At 43.4% G+C, this 19,479-nt stretch overlaps 1 protein-coding gene across 1 annotated transcript in view; it reads right to left on the bottom strand.

Moving 5' to 3' along the window:
* Positions 1-19,479, bottom strand: part of LOC144504419 (protein kinase C epsilon type) — a 571,367-nt gene that overhangs the window by 285,304 nt on the left and 266,584 nt on the right. The gene's annotated exons all lie outside the window — the stretch shown is intronic.

Genomic DNA, 19,479 nt, shown 5'->3' with positions numbered 1-19,479 from the left:
CAGCTCCCCTTTCATCCTTCTAAACAATGGATTATAGTCGCAAATTACACACGTACATAGTAAACTTCTAAGACGTGTGTTTTTTTTAAAAAGTACTTACACAACAAAATTGGCGGAACCTGCAAAGTAACCATTTGCTGGAATTCCTATCTGCATTGTATTCAGTCCTGAGAAAGACAACAGAATGTTGCACTCGCTTTCAGAGACATTTCAAAGGAAGGGACGCAATGAAAAAATGGAACCATAATCTCCTATGGAGATAATGGAAGCTGATTACCATCTCAACAGAAACTACCACCATCCTGTGACTTATAGCCCAGACATGTTTGTGCCTTACCCATTCCAGGAGGGGCGACACAGTGGCTAGCACTGCTGCCTCACAGCATCAGGGGCCTGGGTCTGATTCCCGGCTTGGGTCACTGTCTATGTGGAGTTTGCATGTTCTCCTCGTGTCTGCGTGAGTTTCCTCCGGGTGCTCCGGTTTCCTCCCACAGTTTGAAAGACATGCTGGTTAGGTGCATTGACCCGAACAGGCGCCGGAGTGTGGCGACTAGGAGAATTTTTCATTGCAATGTTAATGTAAGCCTTACTTGTCACTAATAAATAAACTAACTTTAGGAATACACAAGAAAAGGGCTTAAAAACCAAATGCAACTTTGGTCTCTGTGAGCTCTAGTTCCACTGTGCTGTGAGGGTCACAGCTGAAGAACATTGACTCGATACCCCGACTGCTTGCAGGTAAAGTCTTTTTCTCCCTGATTGCTGCAAGCAAGTCATAAGTCAGCAAAACCACAGTTGAAAAGGAAGCAGGACAACTTCTTTCAGCTCACCTGCGGAACCAAGAATCTCCGAACCAATTGCTCAACTGCTGAAGTCAGTGCTTCTGGAATCACTCAACTTAACGTCCGCAATGTTTCACCATCTACTCCACAAGTCAAAGGCTGATTCTTATATCTTTTTTAAAAACATTCACTTTTGGATTCACTTCTCATTTCTAATCTGTGTGTCCATATGTTGCATTTCCTTATTTTCTTTTCATGTTTCAGGAACTAATAAACTCACTCTTTCTTTAATTCAGGAAACCTAGTTAAATTGGTTTATTTTAAAAGATTCAAACTATATAAAAATGTCTCCACATGGGATCCATTCTAAATTAACCTTGTTGTGTCCAGACGAGGAGGGATTGACTAATGAAGGAGGGCCAGTTCATCCCTCCCCACCCTGGGGACTAACAATTTTGGGGTATCCCGACTGGAATCCAAACAAATTTAGGAATCTCGCCGGGGAACGGTCATATCACCAGGTACACAATTCAGGTTAATATGTAATGGTTTGGGCTTCTATCAATACTGATCTGTGCAACTTAGCTCTGTTCAAAATCACTCTGAGCTAACCTTAACCAAGGGCTGTGAGACAATCTCCAGGAGGTGGTCTCTGTACTCTGGTGTAATGCCAAGTTTATGAGCTTCCCAGGTGGTCCAATGTTAAAATGTAACTGTTAATAACGCTTGTGGAATTTATTGAGTGCGATGCTTTCTTTGAGACCTGCACAATGGCCAAGGACAGTCCCTGAAATTTAGCCAAGGCCCCATGGAGGTTGTTAAAAAAACTTCACACTATTACTGACAGTTAGGTCAGAAAGGCTGAATTTTCATGGAGTCTTCCCTGCTCTACACACCTTTTGAAATGGTGACTGGGCCCCATTTCCAGGATGTCCAACCACATTCGCTGATTTTCCGTGCCTTTTAAGGATGCGGGCTAGTTCGGATGGCGTGCCCGCATTCTACATTCCCGATCTCGCCGGCTTCATTGCAGGGATTAGCATGTCCCAGGCCTCCGCAATCAAGCTGGGCCAAGCTCTCAAAGAGTTGCAGTTCACAACACCTCAGAACCATTGTCTGCATGAAAGAATCTGTTGAGAGATCGGTTCAAAGCGTCCTCCTCATGCCCCACACCCACCCACTCTCAGTTCTCAATGGTTCCTCAAGTCAGGAGACTCACTTCTGCTGTACTGTCTTAAAGTGACAGACACGACATGACAACAATGCCAAGCTATGGCACTATACACCGTACAGAATTACTGAACCATAAAGTGACAATAGTGTGTAGAAAACGCTTTAAAAACGTTGTCTGTTATTAACTTGCCATTTTCTTAACAAACTTTCCTCATTACTACAGGCCAATAAAATTATCAATCATCTAGGCTCATTAAAGTATCAACAGCAGAAACTGCAAGCACTTGAAACATGTTGTACTGTCTAAATATATAAATAAATAAACTTGGTGAAATTGACAGTACAGATCAGGGAACGAGGGTTGTCAATCAACCAATGTTTTCCCTGGGTTTCAGTTGTTTGAGTCCTTTAATGGATTTTGAGGCTCTCAGCCAAGTCTTATATATCCTTCATTTCAGAAACTGTTAAGTTATCAATTAATGATTTTATTTAAAAGTAATACTACTGTCACTATAAGATTCATTGATTCCATACTGTGCATGTTAGGTGAATGGGCAGGGAGGTTCCGTAGGTTGGCATCGGGGCATGAGGTGCCATACGGGGTGGGGAGGGATACCTTAGTATGGAGGGCATGAAGAGCTATAGGAAGTGGGACATACCCAGGCATGGGAGCATGAAGGGCCACAGGGGTTGGTTTTGGGATCACTGCTTAACATGGAGCATATAAGGAGCCATGAAAAGGGTTGAGGGGCACTCCTTGACAAAGGGAACATGAAGGCCAAAGGGGGTTTTCTGAGAGGCATAGCTTGGGAGAATGAGGGGCCATAGTGGGTAAGTAAGGGGGGCATGAGGTTGAATGGATAGGACATGGGGAGTGCCTGGAGAATGAGGGGGATGAGGTCCGCAGCAGCTGGCAGCCCCTGTGGCTGTCTCTGAACTCACTGCCGGGTTAGCTAGCCTGACTGTAGCCGTACCCGCTGCATAAATCACACTTATGGTCCAATACTCCAACTAACAGTGGGGTCGAGGACTTACCCAGAGAGTGAATGAACTGATTACATAACAATAATCACACAGACAAGGGAGCGCAGACTCACACTTCCCAAACCCCAGTACTTCAATAGCACCTTCCAAACTCGTGACCTGGCGGACAAGAGCAGCAGACAACCATAAGACCTTAAGATAGAGGAGCAGAATTAGGCCATTTGGCCCATCAAATTTGCTCTACCATCCAATCATGGCTGATATGCTTCTCAACCCTATTCTCTCACCTTTTCCTCGTAACCTTACCAATCAAAAACCTATCTATCTCTGTCTTAAATACACTCAATGACTTGGCCTCCACAGCCTTCTGTGGTAATTAATTCCATAGATTCGCCACCCTCTGGCTGAAGAAATTCTTCCGCATCTCGGTTCTAAAGGGTCGTCCCTTAACTCTGAGACTGTGTCCCTGGATCCTAGTCTCTACTGCTAATGGAAACATCTTCTCCATGTCCACTCGATCCAGGCCTTTCAGTATCCTGTAAATTTCAATGAGATCCGCCCTCATTCTTCTAAACTCCATCAAGTACAGATCCAGAGTCCTCAAACACTCCTCATATGTCAAGCCCTTCATTCCCAGGATTGTTCTCGTGGACCTCCTCTGGACCCTCTCCAAGGCCAGCAGATCCTTCCTTAGACACAGGGACCAAAATTGCTCACAAGTCTGACCAGAGCATTATAAAACCTCAGCAGCACATCAGTGCTTTTGTATTCTAGTCCTCTCAAAATGAATGCTAATATTGCATTTGCCTTCCTAACTACCAACCCAACCTGCAAGTTAACCTTAAGAGAACAAATCACCTACAAGTTCAGCTCTAAGCCATGCACCAACCAGATTTTGAACCATATCACTTTTGCTTCCATGTTGGTGGGTCAAAATCCTGGAATTCCCTTTCTAACAACACGGTGGATGTACCTACACCAAATGGAGTACAGAAGGCACCTCACCACCACCTTCTCAAGGGCATTTCGATATGGACAACAAATGCTGGCCTTGGCAGTAACACTCACATCCCATGACAGAATGAAAACCCATCATAAAACTGAAGACAGCGAAACCTTGATAACTCCAGTGCTGCCCAGGTAACATCCAGCTGAAGAACCTTAAAGAAAATGTGACCACCCACTGTCCAACAAATTGCATCCAGTTAAAGCTTCCGAGAATGTTGAGCCTCACACAAATAAATGTATAAGTCCTGCCTCTATCTGATTTGCTTCTTTACTGTGCTTGGTTCCCCACGCTTTTCAGAATTGTTATTCTGATATTTTAGTATTTTTATTAACACACACAGAAACGGCAGTCATTGAATTCAATTAGCCTTGTTAATTACTTCCTGTCCCTGTGTACTAACTTCTTGTGACTGACGCACTCGAACACCGAGCTCCCGCTGTACCTCAGAATTTTGTAGTCTTTCTCTATTTAAGTAATACTCTGCTTTTTTTTATCCTCCCTGTAAAGTGAACAACTTCACATTTTCCCACACTACACTCCATCTTCCAGATTTTTACCCACTCACTCAGCCAATCTATATCTATCTGCAACCTCCGTACGTCCTCTTCACAATATATCTTCCTTTCTTTGTGTCATCTGCTAATTTAGCTACCATGCCTTTGCTCCCTTCACCTTAGTCATTGATATAAATTGAAAAGTGTTGAAGCACCAGCACAAACCGCTGCGGGACTACACTCGTCACAACCTGCCAATCAGAAAAAGATCCATTACCAAGTACTCTGTTTTCTGCCAGCTCGCTCATCTTCTCTCTGTGCTAATATGTTACCTGCTATACCTTGAGCTTTTGTTTTCCATAAAAAGCTTTGATGTGGTACCAACTCAAATACCTTCTGGAAATTAAGTACAGTACATCTAGAGGATTCCCTCTATCCGCAGCGCATGCTACTCCTTCAAAGAACTCTTATAAATTGGTTAAACATGATTTCCCTTTCACTAAACCATGCTGACTCTTCCCGATTACCTTAAGTTGGTCAAAGTGCTCAGTTATAACCTCCTAAATGATTGATTCTGACAGCTTCTCCGTGGCAGACATCAATCTAACGGGCCTATAATTTCCTGTTTTCTGCCGACTTCCCTTCCTCCTTGATTAGAAGGATTATATTTGCTACTTCCCAGTCTGAAGAAACCTTTCCAGAATCTAGCGAATTTTGGAAAATTAGCACCAGCGCATCCATGACCTCATTAGCCACCTCTTCTAAAACCCTAGCATGAAGGCCATCTAAACCCCAAGACATGTCAGCCCACAGCTCCATCAGTTTGCTCAGTATCACTTCCCTAGTGATTGTAATTCCACCAGATTCCTCTTTCCCTTCCACCTGCTGATTTACAGCAATTACTGGAATGTGTTTTGTATCTCCTATAATTAAGACAGAAGCAAAATATTTGTTTCTTTCATCCGCCATTTCCTTGTTATCTATTATGAACTCCCCACTATCACTCTCTCAGCACCAACACTCATTTTACTTACTACTTTCCTTTTTAAATATCTGTAGAAATTCTTGCTAACTGTTTTTACATTTCTCATCACCGCTCTCTTACACTCTAATTTCTTTCTCCTGACTAACCTTTTAGTCATTCTCTGCATTCTTTATATTCTGACCAATCATCTGACCTGCTGCTCATCAAACATGATATAGAGATGCCGGCGTTGGACTAGGATGGGCACAGTAAGAAGTCTCACAACACCAAGTTAAAACCCAACAGGTTTATTTGGAATCACGAGCTTTCAGAGCGCTGCTCCTTCATCAGGTGGTGAAGGAGCTGCGCTCCGAAAGCTTGTGATTCCAAATAAACCTGTTGGACTTTAACCTGGTGTTGTGAGACTTCTTACTGTGCCCATCTTTGTGTAGTTATATGCTTTTTCCTGAAGGATGATGCTTTCCTTAACCTCTTTTGTTAACCACAGATGGTGGGTCCTCCCCTGAGGATTTTTCTTTATAGTAGAAATAAACTTATTCTGAGTATTCTGAAATATCCTCTTAAGTGTCTGCCACTGCTCCTCGATTGATATTTCTTCTAGCCTAGTATCCCTGTTCACCTCAGCAAGCTCAATCTCCATGCCCACATAGTTTTCCTCAATTAAACTTAAAATACTAGTCTTAGGCCCACTCTTCTCCCTTTCAAACTCAATGTAAAATTCAATGGTCGCTGTTCCCTGGGGGAGTGCATTTACTCTGAGGTCATTAACTAATGTTGTCACATTACATAATACTAAGTCTATAAAATCTGTTCTCTGGTTGGCTCCAGAACGTGGTACTCTAAGAAGCTATCTCGAAAACACTCTATGAACACCTCATCCAAGCTACTACTGCCAATCTGATTTTTCCAATTTATATGTAGGTTAAAATCACCCATGATTATTATTATCACAGGCACACAATGTTTCTTCCTGTATACTATGTCCTTCATTGTGGTTATTATTAGGGAGCCTGTAGACTACTCCCACTAATGACTTGTTTCTCCTCCTATTCCTCACCCCCACCCAAACCAATTCTACATCATGATCTCCTGAAACAAGGTCATTTCTAACAAGTGCTCCAATGTTGTCCTGGATTAACAGAGCTACCCCTCCACCTCTGCCCGGCTTCCTATTCTTTTTGAATACCCCTCAATATTCAGAAGCCAATCATTGCCATCCTGCAGTCACGTCTCCATAATGGCCATCAGATCACATTCATTTACTTCAATGTGGACCATTTAATTATTTTGCTATGAATGCGAAGCACATTCCGATACAGAGCCTTTAGTTTTGTCTTTCTGTTATCTTTGTAACATCTAGTCTTGACTGTTGATATATTCTTAGGTTTTTATTCTCATAATTGGGGGCAGAGAAGCAATTAATAAAGAACATTAAGGGGTGGAAATCGGCCGGGGGGGGGGGGGGGTGTATCAGGGCAGCGGTTGGCCGGGCAGTGTTGTATCGGGGCGGTGACCGAACAGGAAGGCCAGCGATTGGCCAGGGAGACTGGCACTAGACCTGGGAGGCCAGTGATCAGCAGGGAAGGCCAATGATCGGCGGGGGGGGGGAGGCGATGTCCCAATGGGCAGGGAGGGGGGGAGCCCGGGGAAGCAATATCCAGGGAGGGGTGGGGACGGGGCAATAGCTGGGGGTTAGGGGAGCCATGATGTGGAGATGCCGGCGTTGGACTGGGGTAAACACAGCAAGATATCTTACAACATCAGGTTAAAGTCCAACAGGTTCATTTGGTAGCAAAAGCCACTAGGTTTCAGAACAGCCTGTTCCTTCGGCAGGCGGGTGGGAATTCTGATCACAAACAGGGCACAAAGACACATAATTTTGTGCCCTGTTTGTGATCAGAACTCCCACCCACCTGACGAAGGAACAGCCTGTTCCGAAAGCTAGTGGCTTTTGCTACCAAATAAACCTGTTGGACTTTAACCTGGTGTTGTTAGACTTCTTACTGTGGTTAGGGTAGCGACAGATCTCTTGTACACAGAACACTGAAAGATCAAAGCACATGTGCAATAGTGCCCTCTAGCAGTCAGCAGTTGGCTTCTTGGTGCGCATAGACTCTGTCCACTCCCCTTACTGGTGTGAATCTCACTTGGCCTCTTTTCTTGCACTAAATGGTGTAAGATACCACCTGAGAGCTTGCCCAAATATTGGTGTGATTCTCTCCCGTTTTCATGCTCGGTCGGCACTTCGAATTGTTTTGGTAAGATCGCCCCTTAAATTTTTCCACTCCATATTCTAAACCGGTATGTTTTCGTACAACCAATATTATTAGGCAGTTTGACACACGAGTTCCTTTATGATCACATTTTTAAAACATAAATTAAGTTGCTACAATATGCAGGATTACTGCAATAAGCGAGCCAATGAGATTAGAATGCATTAACAACTGCATTAATATTAATCAGTATTAAAACAAAGCAGCTCAGCAAAATATTCATAATTACATGTCGAGAACTAAATCCTAATTTAAAATACTGAATCTCAATTTCCGCCCTTCATGGACTATTCATTTTTTAAGTATTATTTTGTGAGCAACCTATTAATTTTTTCGAACCATTCTCAGCTCAGGGTCCCCAAACCGTGAGCCATATTCATGGAGATATTAGGTATGCAACCTACTTTCTAATCCCAGTAAATGCTGCACATCCACAGCTATGGGGAAGTGCACACAGAGAGCCTGGACACAACTTCAGCGAATCTTGGGCCAAGAAGTTATGGCTGGCAGTAATGCAGGGTCTGAACTATGTTCCCCCGGCACTGCAGAAAATGGTATGCTTCACAGTAGTATTTTCTTCTGCAGCACTAATATTCAGTGCTACATTGGAGCACTCTCTTGAATAGCGAAAGGATTTGAGCATAGGGATAGGGATGCATAGGGCATTGGTGAGGCCACACCTGGAGTATTGTGTGCAGTTTTGGTGCCCTTGTCTGAGGAAGGCTGTCCTTGCTATAGAGGGAGTACAGTGAAGGTTTACGAGGCTGATTCCTGGGATGATAGGTCTGTCATATGAGGAGAAACTAAGTCGGTTAGGATTATATTCACTAGAGTTTAGAAGAGTGAGAGGGGATCTCATGGAAACATATAAAATTCTAACAGGGTTAAGACAGGGTAGATTCAGAAAGAATGTTCCCGATGGTGGGAGAGTCCAGATCTAGGGGTCATAGTTTGAGGATAAGGGTTAAACCTTTTAGAACTGAGGTGAGGAGAATTTTCTTCACCCAGAGAGTGGTGAATGTCTGGAATTCACGACCACAGAAAGTAGTTGAGGCCAAAATGTTGTCTGATTTCAAGAAGAAACTAGATGTAGTTCTTGGGGCTAAAGGGATCAAGGGATATGCGGGTGGGGAAGGGGGGGATCAGGATATTGAATTTGATGCTCAGCCATGATCAAAATGAATGGTGGAGCAGGCTCGAAGGGCCGAATGGCCTATTCCTGCTTCTAGTTTCTATGTTTCTATGTAATTCTCAATCTCAGCTGCTCTAAAGAGAAATTCCCATCCTTCTAGTAGGCAGGTTGATGGAGTGGTTCAGGGCAGTTTCCCTCCTTGCGTTTTCCCTGAGCTGCAGCCATGAAGTATTTGAGGAACTGGGAAGAAAATGGCAAAAATGACTAAAACTAATTTGTCCTTGAGCTCAACAGCAAGACTCCCAGTAGGTAAATGTGTCATTATTACAGGGAGGTTTGGCGAACAGATTTGAATTCAATTTTCTGCAATCATCTTTCATGTAAATAATTCTTGGTAAGGTGCACAAGGGAGGACAGATTCTATTAATTAAGTGTCTTTCCAGTCAGTAGCGCTGATTAAATTACTGAGAAATGTTTTTAATTTTAGAACTCTAGCATAAGCCTCTTTCTGCAGTTTCTCTGGACAGGTAACCTTTAAGTAATCAGTAAGCAGGCTCAAAGGGCCTCATAAACAGCAACTAGAGAGAAAACAGAGCTGAGAGGGAGTAAAAAACTTCTAAGCAGGAGGCTAAGGAAATTCGGCATGTCCGCTACAACTCTCACCAATTTTTACAGATGTACTGTTAGAAAGCATCCTTTCCAGGTGTATCACAGCTTAGTATGGCTCCTGCTCTGACCAAGAAGGCAACAAACTACAAAGGGTTGCAAACGAAGCAAAGTCCATCACCCAAACCAGCCTCCCACCCATTGGTTGGAATTTTACCGCCCCGCTTGCCATAGGAATCAGAGCGGGGGCAGGACGAACAATGGGAACGTCTGTTGACCTCGGGTGGGATTTTATGGTTTCGAGATGAGGGAAGCTGTAAAATCCCACCCAATGACTCTGTCTACACTTCCTGCAGCCCCGAAAAATCAGCCAGCGTAATCAAGGACCTCATTCACCCTGGACATATTCTCTTCCATCTTCTTTCATCAGGAGAAGTCTGAGAACACGTAGCAACCAACTCAAGAACAGCTTCTTCTCTGCTGCCTTCAGACCTTTGAATGGACCCACCAGATATTAAGTTGATCTTTCTCTGCACCTTAGATCTGACTGCAACACTATATTCTGCACTCTCTCATTTCCTTCTCCCCTATGTACTCTATGAATGGTATACTTTGCATAGTGCACAAAAAACTATACTTTTCACTGTATACCAATACACATGGCCATAATACATCAAATTAAAATCAAATCTATGGATTGAAAGGGATTTATTTTGAGAAGGCAAAGATTTCACATTACCATTCCTAAAATTAGCTCAAACACATTTAAAAGTACACAGTACGTCCAGCATGGGCACGCACAGGTACACATACACATATACATCAAGTTGGGCAGTATTACAGCAACCATTTGTGAAAAGCAGACCATATCTTAAACAAAAAGCAACTGAAGTGAAATATCACCATCTAACCTGAGATGTGATCTCTCAGTGATTACAAACTTGTATTGCATGGGCCAGTTGTTGTGACATAAAAGAACAATAAATTTGATTTTGATTTGATTTATTATTGTCACATGTATTAACATGCAGTGAAAAGTATTGTTTCTTGCGCACTATACAGACAAAGCATACCGTTCATAGAGAAGGAAACAAGAGAGTGCAGAATGTAGTGTTACAGTCACAGCTAGGGTGTAGAGAAAGATCAACTTAATGCAAGGTAAGTCCATTCAAAAGTCTGACAGCAGCAGGGAAGAAACTATTCATGAGTCGGTTGGTACGTGACCTCAGACTTTTGTATCTTTTTCCTGACGGAAGAAGGTGGAAGAGAGAATGTCCAGGTCCTTAATTATGCTGGCTGCTTTGCTGAGGCAGCGGGAAGTGTAGACAGAGTCAATGGATGGGAGACTGGTTTGCGTGATGGATTGGGCTACATTAACGACCTTTTGTAGTTCCTTGCGGTCTTGGGCAGAGCAGGAGCCATACCAAGCTGTGATACAACCAGAAAGAATGCTTTCCATAGTGCAGCTGTAAAAGTTGGTGAGAGTCGGAACTGACATGCCAAATTTCCTTAGTCTTCTGAGAAAGTAGAGGCGTTGGTGGGCTTTCTTAACTATAGTGTTGGCATGTGGGGACCAGGACAGGTTGTTGGTGATCTGGACACCTAAAAACTTGAAGCTCTCAACCCTTTCTACTTCGTCCCCGTTGATGTAGACAGGAGCATGTTCTCCACTACGCTTCCTGAACTCAATGACAATCTCCTTCATTTTGTTGACATTGAGGGAGAGATTATTGTTGCCGCATCAGTTCACCAGATTCTCTATCTCATTCCTGTGCTCTGTCTCATCATTGTTTGAGACAATGTTTTGAGACAATAAACAATGGTAGTCAAAGGCAAACTGGACTAACTTTGTGCCACAATGGTAGGTTGAACCCAGGATATGATCATTGGAAGCTTGTGTGTTGTTTACTTTATCAATGCAAAGAGAGAGAGAGGAGCTTTATAGCAGGAAGGGAATCGCGAGAGCCTAGAAAAGAGCCAAAAGGAACAACAGGTATCAGCTGTGGTTCAGTGATATCTGCCTCTAGAGTCAGAATGTGTGTAGGTTCAAGGATCACTCCAAGGACTTCAACACATAATCTAGGCTGATTAGGGCAGCAAGGTGGCACAGTGGTTAGCACTGCTGCCTCACAGCGCCAGGAACCCGGGTTCGATTCCCGGCTTGGGTCACTGTCTGTGTGGAGTTTGCACATTCTCCCCGTGTCTGCGTGGGTTTCCTCCGGATGCTCCGGTTTCCTCCCACACTCCAAAAGATGTGCAGGTTAGGTTGATGCTAAATTCTCCCTCAGTGTACCAAGTTGTGCAGGTTAGATCAGCCATGGGAAATGTGTTGGGTTATGGGAATGGGGAGGGGTAGAGGGTCTGGGTGGGATGCTCTGTCAGAGAGTTGGTGTAAACTCAATGGGATGAATGGCCGCTTCTGTACTGTAGAGATTCTATGATGTCTCACTGAAGTTTTGAGGGAATGACATGTAGTATTCTGTTTTTTGGATGAAGGCTCAATCTGCCTTCTCAAGTGGATGCTGGATGGCCATGGCTTGATTCCAAAAAGAGCAGGAGAGTTCCCCCCAGTGTCATGTCCAATTTTTATCCCTCAACCAACATTACTAAACAGGTTATCAGGTCATTATTAGATTGCTTTTGGTGGGACCTTGACACATATAAATTGGCTGCCAACGAGCATTCCATCGGCTCTTTGAGATGTCCTAAGATTGTGAAAGGCACTATAGAAATGCAAGCTGTTACTTTCTAACAGAGGCTACACGAGGAAGGAAACAAATCTGGAGGAACAGGGAAGAGAAAAAGAAAGTCCCGAGCAGTGAGAGAGAGAAAGAAACGGGAACAGTGAGGGGGCCAGGAGAGCAAGTCTTGAACAGAGAGAAATGAGTGAACTCAGTACGGGGTGAGAAAAAGACACAATGAACCTGAAACTGCAATGTAGCGAGAGGAAGAGAGAGTTGGAAGCAAAAAGGGAGAGAGAAGGCATTGAAGAAGGAAGGGGAAAGAGTTAGAGGTGCAGGGATAGCCAGGGAAATGTCCATTCAAGATGGCGCCGGAGCGTGATGACTTATTGTGAGCTGTGCCCAGCATACTCTCTAATTCTATCTTTTATTCTCGTTTGATGCTTTTAAAACTGTACTCTAACTCTTTTAAACTCTCCAACAATGCTCTACTTATTAAGTTGATCTTTCTCTACACCTGAGCTATGTCTTTAACACGACATTATGTACCCTCTCCTTTCCTTCTCCCCTATGTACTCTATGAACAGTATGTTTTGTCTGTATAGCGCAGAAGAAACAATACTTTTCACTGTATCCCAATACATGCGACAATAATAATCAAACCAAATCAAATCGAATCAAGGAAAGAGAGCAGGAGGGAGAGAGGGGTGGAGTAAGAGAGAAGCTAAGCTGGGAAAGAAAATGTGTAGCATGGAAAGCCAGTCAGGAGCTGGAAGGGAAAGGGAATCGGGAACTAGAGGAGAGGCAGCCTGGAGCAGGGAGACACAGAACATGGAAGTGTATAATTTGGCATGAGAGAAACTGGAGCAAGGGAGAGAGGAAAAGAGAAGCAGGTTAATGATAAAATAACACTGAGTGGAAAATCTCAGTGAGATATTTAACAGCAGAAAGGCCACTAATGTCGACACTCAAAAACCTTGTCAATTTGTGTTCTGGCATTCATGCTCAAAAACGTGCAGTGTCACTGATATATTCTTGGACTAACATCAGTCACTGTTATTCCGGATGAATGAATACGGTTGGAGGTCCAGTATCAGCAATTTATTTTTCAGGATAAGGCTGATGATGTAGTGATGAGTGGAAATTTGCCATTAAGCATGGAAGAATGCCACTATAGGAAAGCCTGCATTCAGACCATTATACTTTAATGCTGGACTAATATGGTTATTGTGTGATAGTAAAAGTGATAGTCAGGAATGTGAGGTGATTTGGAATGTCGTGACATTAGCGTGGAATTTTCCTGCCCTGCCCACCATGGGAATCGTAGCAGGCGGGGGCGGACCATACAGATGTCCATTGACATCGGATGGGATTTTCTGGTCTTGGGGTAAGCGTGGCCGGAAAATCCCACCCTAGCTTTCACTTATGAGTGGGAAAAAACCACCTTCCCATCTCCATCCCGATTATATCCATGGCAGGAAGACCCGTGAATATCCTTCCCGCCCCTCTGCCAAACAGCCCATGCGGGCAGCACAAGCAAACCTGTGCCAGGCTGGATGTGGGCTCACTGGGGGCGTTCCCTTGTTCAAATGCACTCAGTGCCTCTAAACGGTGAGAGATTGCAGAGCTCTGAGATTCAGAGGGATCTGGGTGTCCCAGTGCCTGAATCGCAAAAGGTTCTTATGTAAGTAATCAGGAAAGCTCATCGAATGTTATCTCTTCTTGTGAGAGAAACCGAACACAAAAGTAGGGAGGTTTTGCTTCAGTTGTACAGGACACTGGTGAGGCCACATATGAAGTACAGAGTATTGGTCTCTTTATTTAAGGAAAGATGCAAATGTGTTAGAAGTAATGCAAAGTAGATTTGTTAAACTAATACCAGGAATGGGCGGGTTGTCTTATGAGGAAAGGTTGGACAGGCTGGGCTTGTGAAGTTGCGAAAAGTACGATGCAACCTGATTAAAATATAAGATCCTGAGAGGTCTTGGCACAGTGGTTAGCACTGCTGCCTCACAGCGCCAGGGATCTGGGTCTGATTCCCGACTTGGGGTCACTGTCTGTGTGGAGTCCGCACGTTCTCCCCGTATCTGCGTGGGATTCCTCCGGGTGATCCGGTTTCCCCCCACAGTCCAAAGGTGTGCAGATTAGGTGGATTGGCCATGCTAAATTCTCCCTCAGTGTACCCAAACAAGCGCCTGAGTGTGGTGACTAGGGGATTTTCACAATAACTTTATTACAGTGTGAATGTAAGCCTATCTGTGACTAATAAATAAACTTTAAACTTTAGACAGGATGGTCATGGAGGGGATACTTCCTCTTGTGGGAGAATCACAACTAGGGTCACTGTTTAAAAATGAAGATTCACCCATTTAAGACAGAGGTGAGAAGAATCTTTTTCTCTCAGAGGGTAGCGAGTCTTTGGAACTCCCTTCCCCAAAAAGCGGCGGAAGCAAATCTTTGAATGTTTCTGAGAAGACAGAGGTAGATAGAATCTTGATACACAAGGGGATAAAAGGTTATCGGGGGCAGGCAGGAGGTTACAGTGAGATTAGCCATGATCTTATTGAATGGCAATTCTTATCTGCAAATATGAACAATTAAGGTTCTTCTTGGCAGCGGACAGTTCCAATATCAAGTTGCAACAACTCCTTTGAGAAGGAGGGCCAAGTGGTCTACTCCTGCTCACTTGTTTGTTTGTGGGACCTGGCGTCAGGAAGGAGGGGGTGTCATCCGCCTTTGCTACTAAACATTCACCACCCCCTCGCGAACCCACTATTGCCCCATCATTCATTTGTGGCCTGGGATCCAGCGACATTCTGAGGCTTCGTTTGGGTGTCAAAAATGGTCAGCAGCCGCCAAACGCCCCCCTGTTGGCACTTCCAATGGAGCTACTGGCCTTAGATTGGCAGCCAGCTCTTGCTGGGCAAGGCCTGTGCCCCCAGGTTTCTTGATCTCAGGGAAGGCCCACCATTCTCCAGTTAGTGCCCAAGAGCCCCTACAGTGGGACCCTCACCATTTATCCAGCTGGTGGGAAAAACTGCCAACATCGCCATGAAATATTGCCCAAGAACCCATCTCCAACCATATGTCAACGTGTAAATTCTCAAAGGAGTTCTTGCAACTTGATATTGGAATTGTCCACTGCCAAGAAGAACTTTAATTGTTCATATTTGCAGATAAGTAATGAAAATATAATCAGTGCCTTAAAGGACTGTCTGATAGAAAGCCACAGAGAAAGGAAATCCCCACATGCTCCAATGCCACCTCCAGAATTAAATTCACAATCAGCGCTTCGTGTTTCCAAATTGACAGAACAAATGGAGAATCAAAGCTTAATTCATCCATCTTAAAAATTTGACGCAATTGGTTAAAATAAGACCAGAACACAGGGAGGGGATTTTCTCTGGCTGCTACTTGTTTGTGATATTGTCAACAACAGAATGTTTCCAATTATTATTTCCAGTAAAAGCAATGTAGAAGGTGTTTTACTCTGTCGCCATGAATATTATTCAGAGCAAATCTTTCCATTATCTCGCTGACATGACAAAACAGTGGAATCAACAACATTTAACTCCTCTCCCTTGATCTTTTCCATTCATAGAATCCCTACAGTGCAGGAGGAGGCCATTCGGCCTATCGAGCCTGCACCGCCAAAAATCCCACCCAGGTCCTATTCCCCATAGCCCCGCCTATTTACCTTGCTAATCCCCCCTGACATTAAGGAGCAATTTAGCATAGCCAATCCACGTAACCGGCACATCTTTGGACTGTGGGAGGAAGCCGGAGAATCCCATGCTGACATGAGGAGAATGTGCAAACTCCACACGGATGATCACCCGAGGCCGGAATGGAACCCGGGTCCCTTGCGCTGTGAGGCAGCAGTGCTAACCACTGTGCCACTGTGCCACCCATTCTACCTTTCTAATGCGTGACATCTGAATAGTATTGCAGCTTGTGAAATACCTTACCTCTCTTAGTTTTTCATTGCTCCGGGTCATTTTAAAATCCAAGTTTAGAATCAACTAATCACTGCTAAGCCAAGAAAAGAGATTCTCTTTTATTCTATTCTTATCAATTTTAGAGTAATTCAGGCACTGGCCTTACATATAAGTCTCTCAATTTTAAAAAGACTATGTAGATATAATTATATTCCAGATAGCGTGATTGATTTTTGAGTAATTCTTTCTGTAACGTTATGAGTACTGAATAAATCTGAACGTTAACTTAACCCAAGTTAATGTGAAACTTTCTCACCCCTGGAATAACAGTTATGGAATACATAATGGAATAGGTTAGCATAGAAGGTGACTGAAATATTAAAAAGGCTTATAAAAGGAGTTGTTTCCTTTGGAGAGGAAAGAGATTGAGAGTTGGGCAAGGGGGAGGTTTGATTAATCTATCAAAATGGAGAGTTTATAGGGCTCGATAGGCATCTCTAATTCCAAAAGCCTCTTATTACCTTAAGCTCATTCCTCCCCTCATATTGCAAACACACATTCAATTTTGACCCATGTTAAAATTATGTTTAGGATTCGGGCTTATGATACTAGCAGGCTCGTGCACTTTTAGAAATATATTTTACGCACTCGTCACAGTTTCTCCATAATCTGCTGCACATCAGCTTTCAGTGAGGCTTGCAGTAATGACGACAGTCTTTAATTGTTCACATACTAATAACATGGAGTGGATCAGGAATTGCGTTCATCAACAGCTGCACAAAAGTGGACCGCAAACTAGATATGACCAAGCCGATAACAGCATTCAACTTAATAATGACACCCTGCAATGATTTCAAAATAGTAATCGAATTTCAAGGTTGCATTATCAGTTAACTATTTCAACGAATGTTACATAAACTCCTTCATTCGATTTTTGCCTTATAATGACTTATAAATACACATTATTCTTTGCATAATCTTTTATAACTTTTGAACGGGTTACTACAGATTACCATTAAAAGTCGATCGTCACTTCAAACAAAACCTCCAAAATTCTGTTCAAAGGATTAATTCCATTGGAAGTGCAGTGGGACACAGATTTGTCAGAATGTAAGCTTCAAACACACCTAGAACTCCATTATTTAAACCATGGGATGGGTGTAAAGTACATCAGGCCAAGTTCTGACAGTGGAAGATTTGGAAGATTTGGAAGCCTTCAAAAACAAAATCTGAGTGCCGAGGTGAGAGATTAACTTGGGTGTAAACTGGGGGAATCTACTGAAATGTGTTTCTCAGACTGTTATTTGGGTTATTTCCCTGTATTTTTGGATGTACTGTACCTTTCAAGCCAACAATGATTATTCCCAACAGTTACAGGTAATATTAAATATAAAAATTGAAGGAGCAGTGCAAAGTTCAGAGCAAATCTCCAGGGATCCATTCTCCCCATTTGAAATTTAACCCCAGTAGCATCTTACTGGGGGGAATGACTCTTAAATACCCTCTGAAAAGGCCTAACAATTTATTTATTTTTTGGTGTGACAAGGTGGTTTACATTAACACTGCAATGAAGTTACTGTGAAAATCCCCTAGTCACCACACTCCGGCACCTGTTCGGGTACACTGAGGGAGAGTTTAGTATGACCAATGCACCCAACCAGTATGTCTTTTGGACTGTGGGAGGAAACCAGAGCATCCGGACTAAACCCACGCAGATACGGGGAGAATGTGCAAACTCCACACAGACAGTGACCCAAGCTGGGAATCGAACCTGGTTCCCTGGCACTGTGAGGCAGCAATGATAATTACTGTGCCACCCTGCTGCCCTACTCAGTTTGAGATGGGTCAGCCAGCAACATCCACATCCTATGAAAGAATAATAAAAAACCTCTGGCCCAGAAGCTCTGGGTCAAGTCCCACTTGATGACCATAAAAGGCAGCTAACAAGTTGCTTATCATCTTATCTGAAGGAAGAAGGACATCATACTGACTTTGTTAATTAAAACCTTCTACAACACACACTTAATCACCAAATTCTTTGTTTATTTCTTCACAGTGTTGAACTGCAGGGGTCATAAAAAAAGCTGTTTGCTCCAAGACTAGTTGCTGGCAGGTAGAATCTTCATCAGGTCTCAATAGCCTTTTCTAATTCCCTCCCACTTGATTAACTTGATTAAGTTCAATATAAACTTGTAAAAATGCTAAAGCAAAATGATTTCGAATTATTGTTCGACGATGAATGAAAGCGCTTGATACAAATTCATCCATCGCTGACCAGTGCTCTGCAAAATAGGGATGAGAAACTGACTGAATTCTGAAACGTTGCACTCTGCTCTGTAAACAGACCTCTGGTGGACCCTCCAGATGTTCAGCTCATCCATGGATAATCATAGCTGCAGCAATGACACATGTATTTAACACCAGATGAGCAAGGTAGCCATGGGGCAACAGTGGCAGCATCTTCTGGAACTGAGCAGCATGCTGAGGCAGCCTTACGTAGCACGGACCTTGGAATCAACAAGGGCGGCAGTGTAATTTTCAATAGGCATTTACCAGCTTCAATGGCTTTCCAAATGCTGACTGTCAGGTAAAATGTGGGTAGTGGGAATGTGAGGATTGTTGAAGCACCTGGAAATTAAAACTACGTCTGGGGAAATCTTGGTGTTAAATGAGAGGAACAAAAAGAAAAACACAACTATTGAAAATCTATCTGAAATGGCTGCAACTGAACAAGGAAAGATGGGTAAATGTTTCAGAAGTGCTTTGGGCATGGCGGCACAGTGGTTAGCACTGCTGCCTCACAGCGCCAGGGACCCGGGTTCGATTCCCAGCTTGGGTCACTGTCTGTGTGGAGTTTGCACATTCTCACCATGTCTGCATGGGTTTCCTCCGGGTGCTCCGGTTTCCTCACACAGTCCGAAGAACGTGCTGGTTAGGTTCATTGGCCAAGATAAATTCTCCCTCAGTGTACCCGAACAGGCGCCAGAGTGCGGCGACCAAGGGATTCTCACAGTAACTTCATTGCAGTGTTAATGTAAGCCTACTTGTGACACTAATAAATAAACATAAAAAAGTCTCCCAGTCCAAAGGTCGATTCATCTTTTTTATCTAGGTTTAGTTCCGATAAAATAGCATCTTTTCTCAAAAGCACATATTTCCAACAGATATTACTTTTCTGCACTCTCATGTCATGTTGGATGGAAGCTATTATAACGGCTGGAGTTCAACCCTTAGGGGAGCAGATGACTGCCAGAGAACAGGAACTGCCCCTAACATTCAGAATGGGGATTAATCAGAATGCACCCCAGATGACAATATGCTTGAGTGCATCACCTGAAAAGCACAGGGGATTGCAAAGCACAAACCTACAGATAATTACAGTGAAAATGAACAAAAACAGTACAGTGTCATCAACTGTTCAG

This window comes from Mustelus asterias, chromosome 15 (assembly GCF_964213995.1).
Source record: "Mustelus asterias chromosome 15, sMusAst1.hap1.1, whole genome shotgun sequence".
NCBI classification, from domain to species: Eukaryota; Metazoa; Chordata; class Chondrichthyes; order Carcharhiniformes; family Triakidae; genus Mustelus; species Mustelus asterias.
This window is presented reverse-complemented; position numbering and strand designations above follow the sequence as displayed.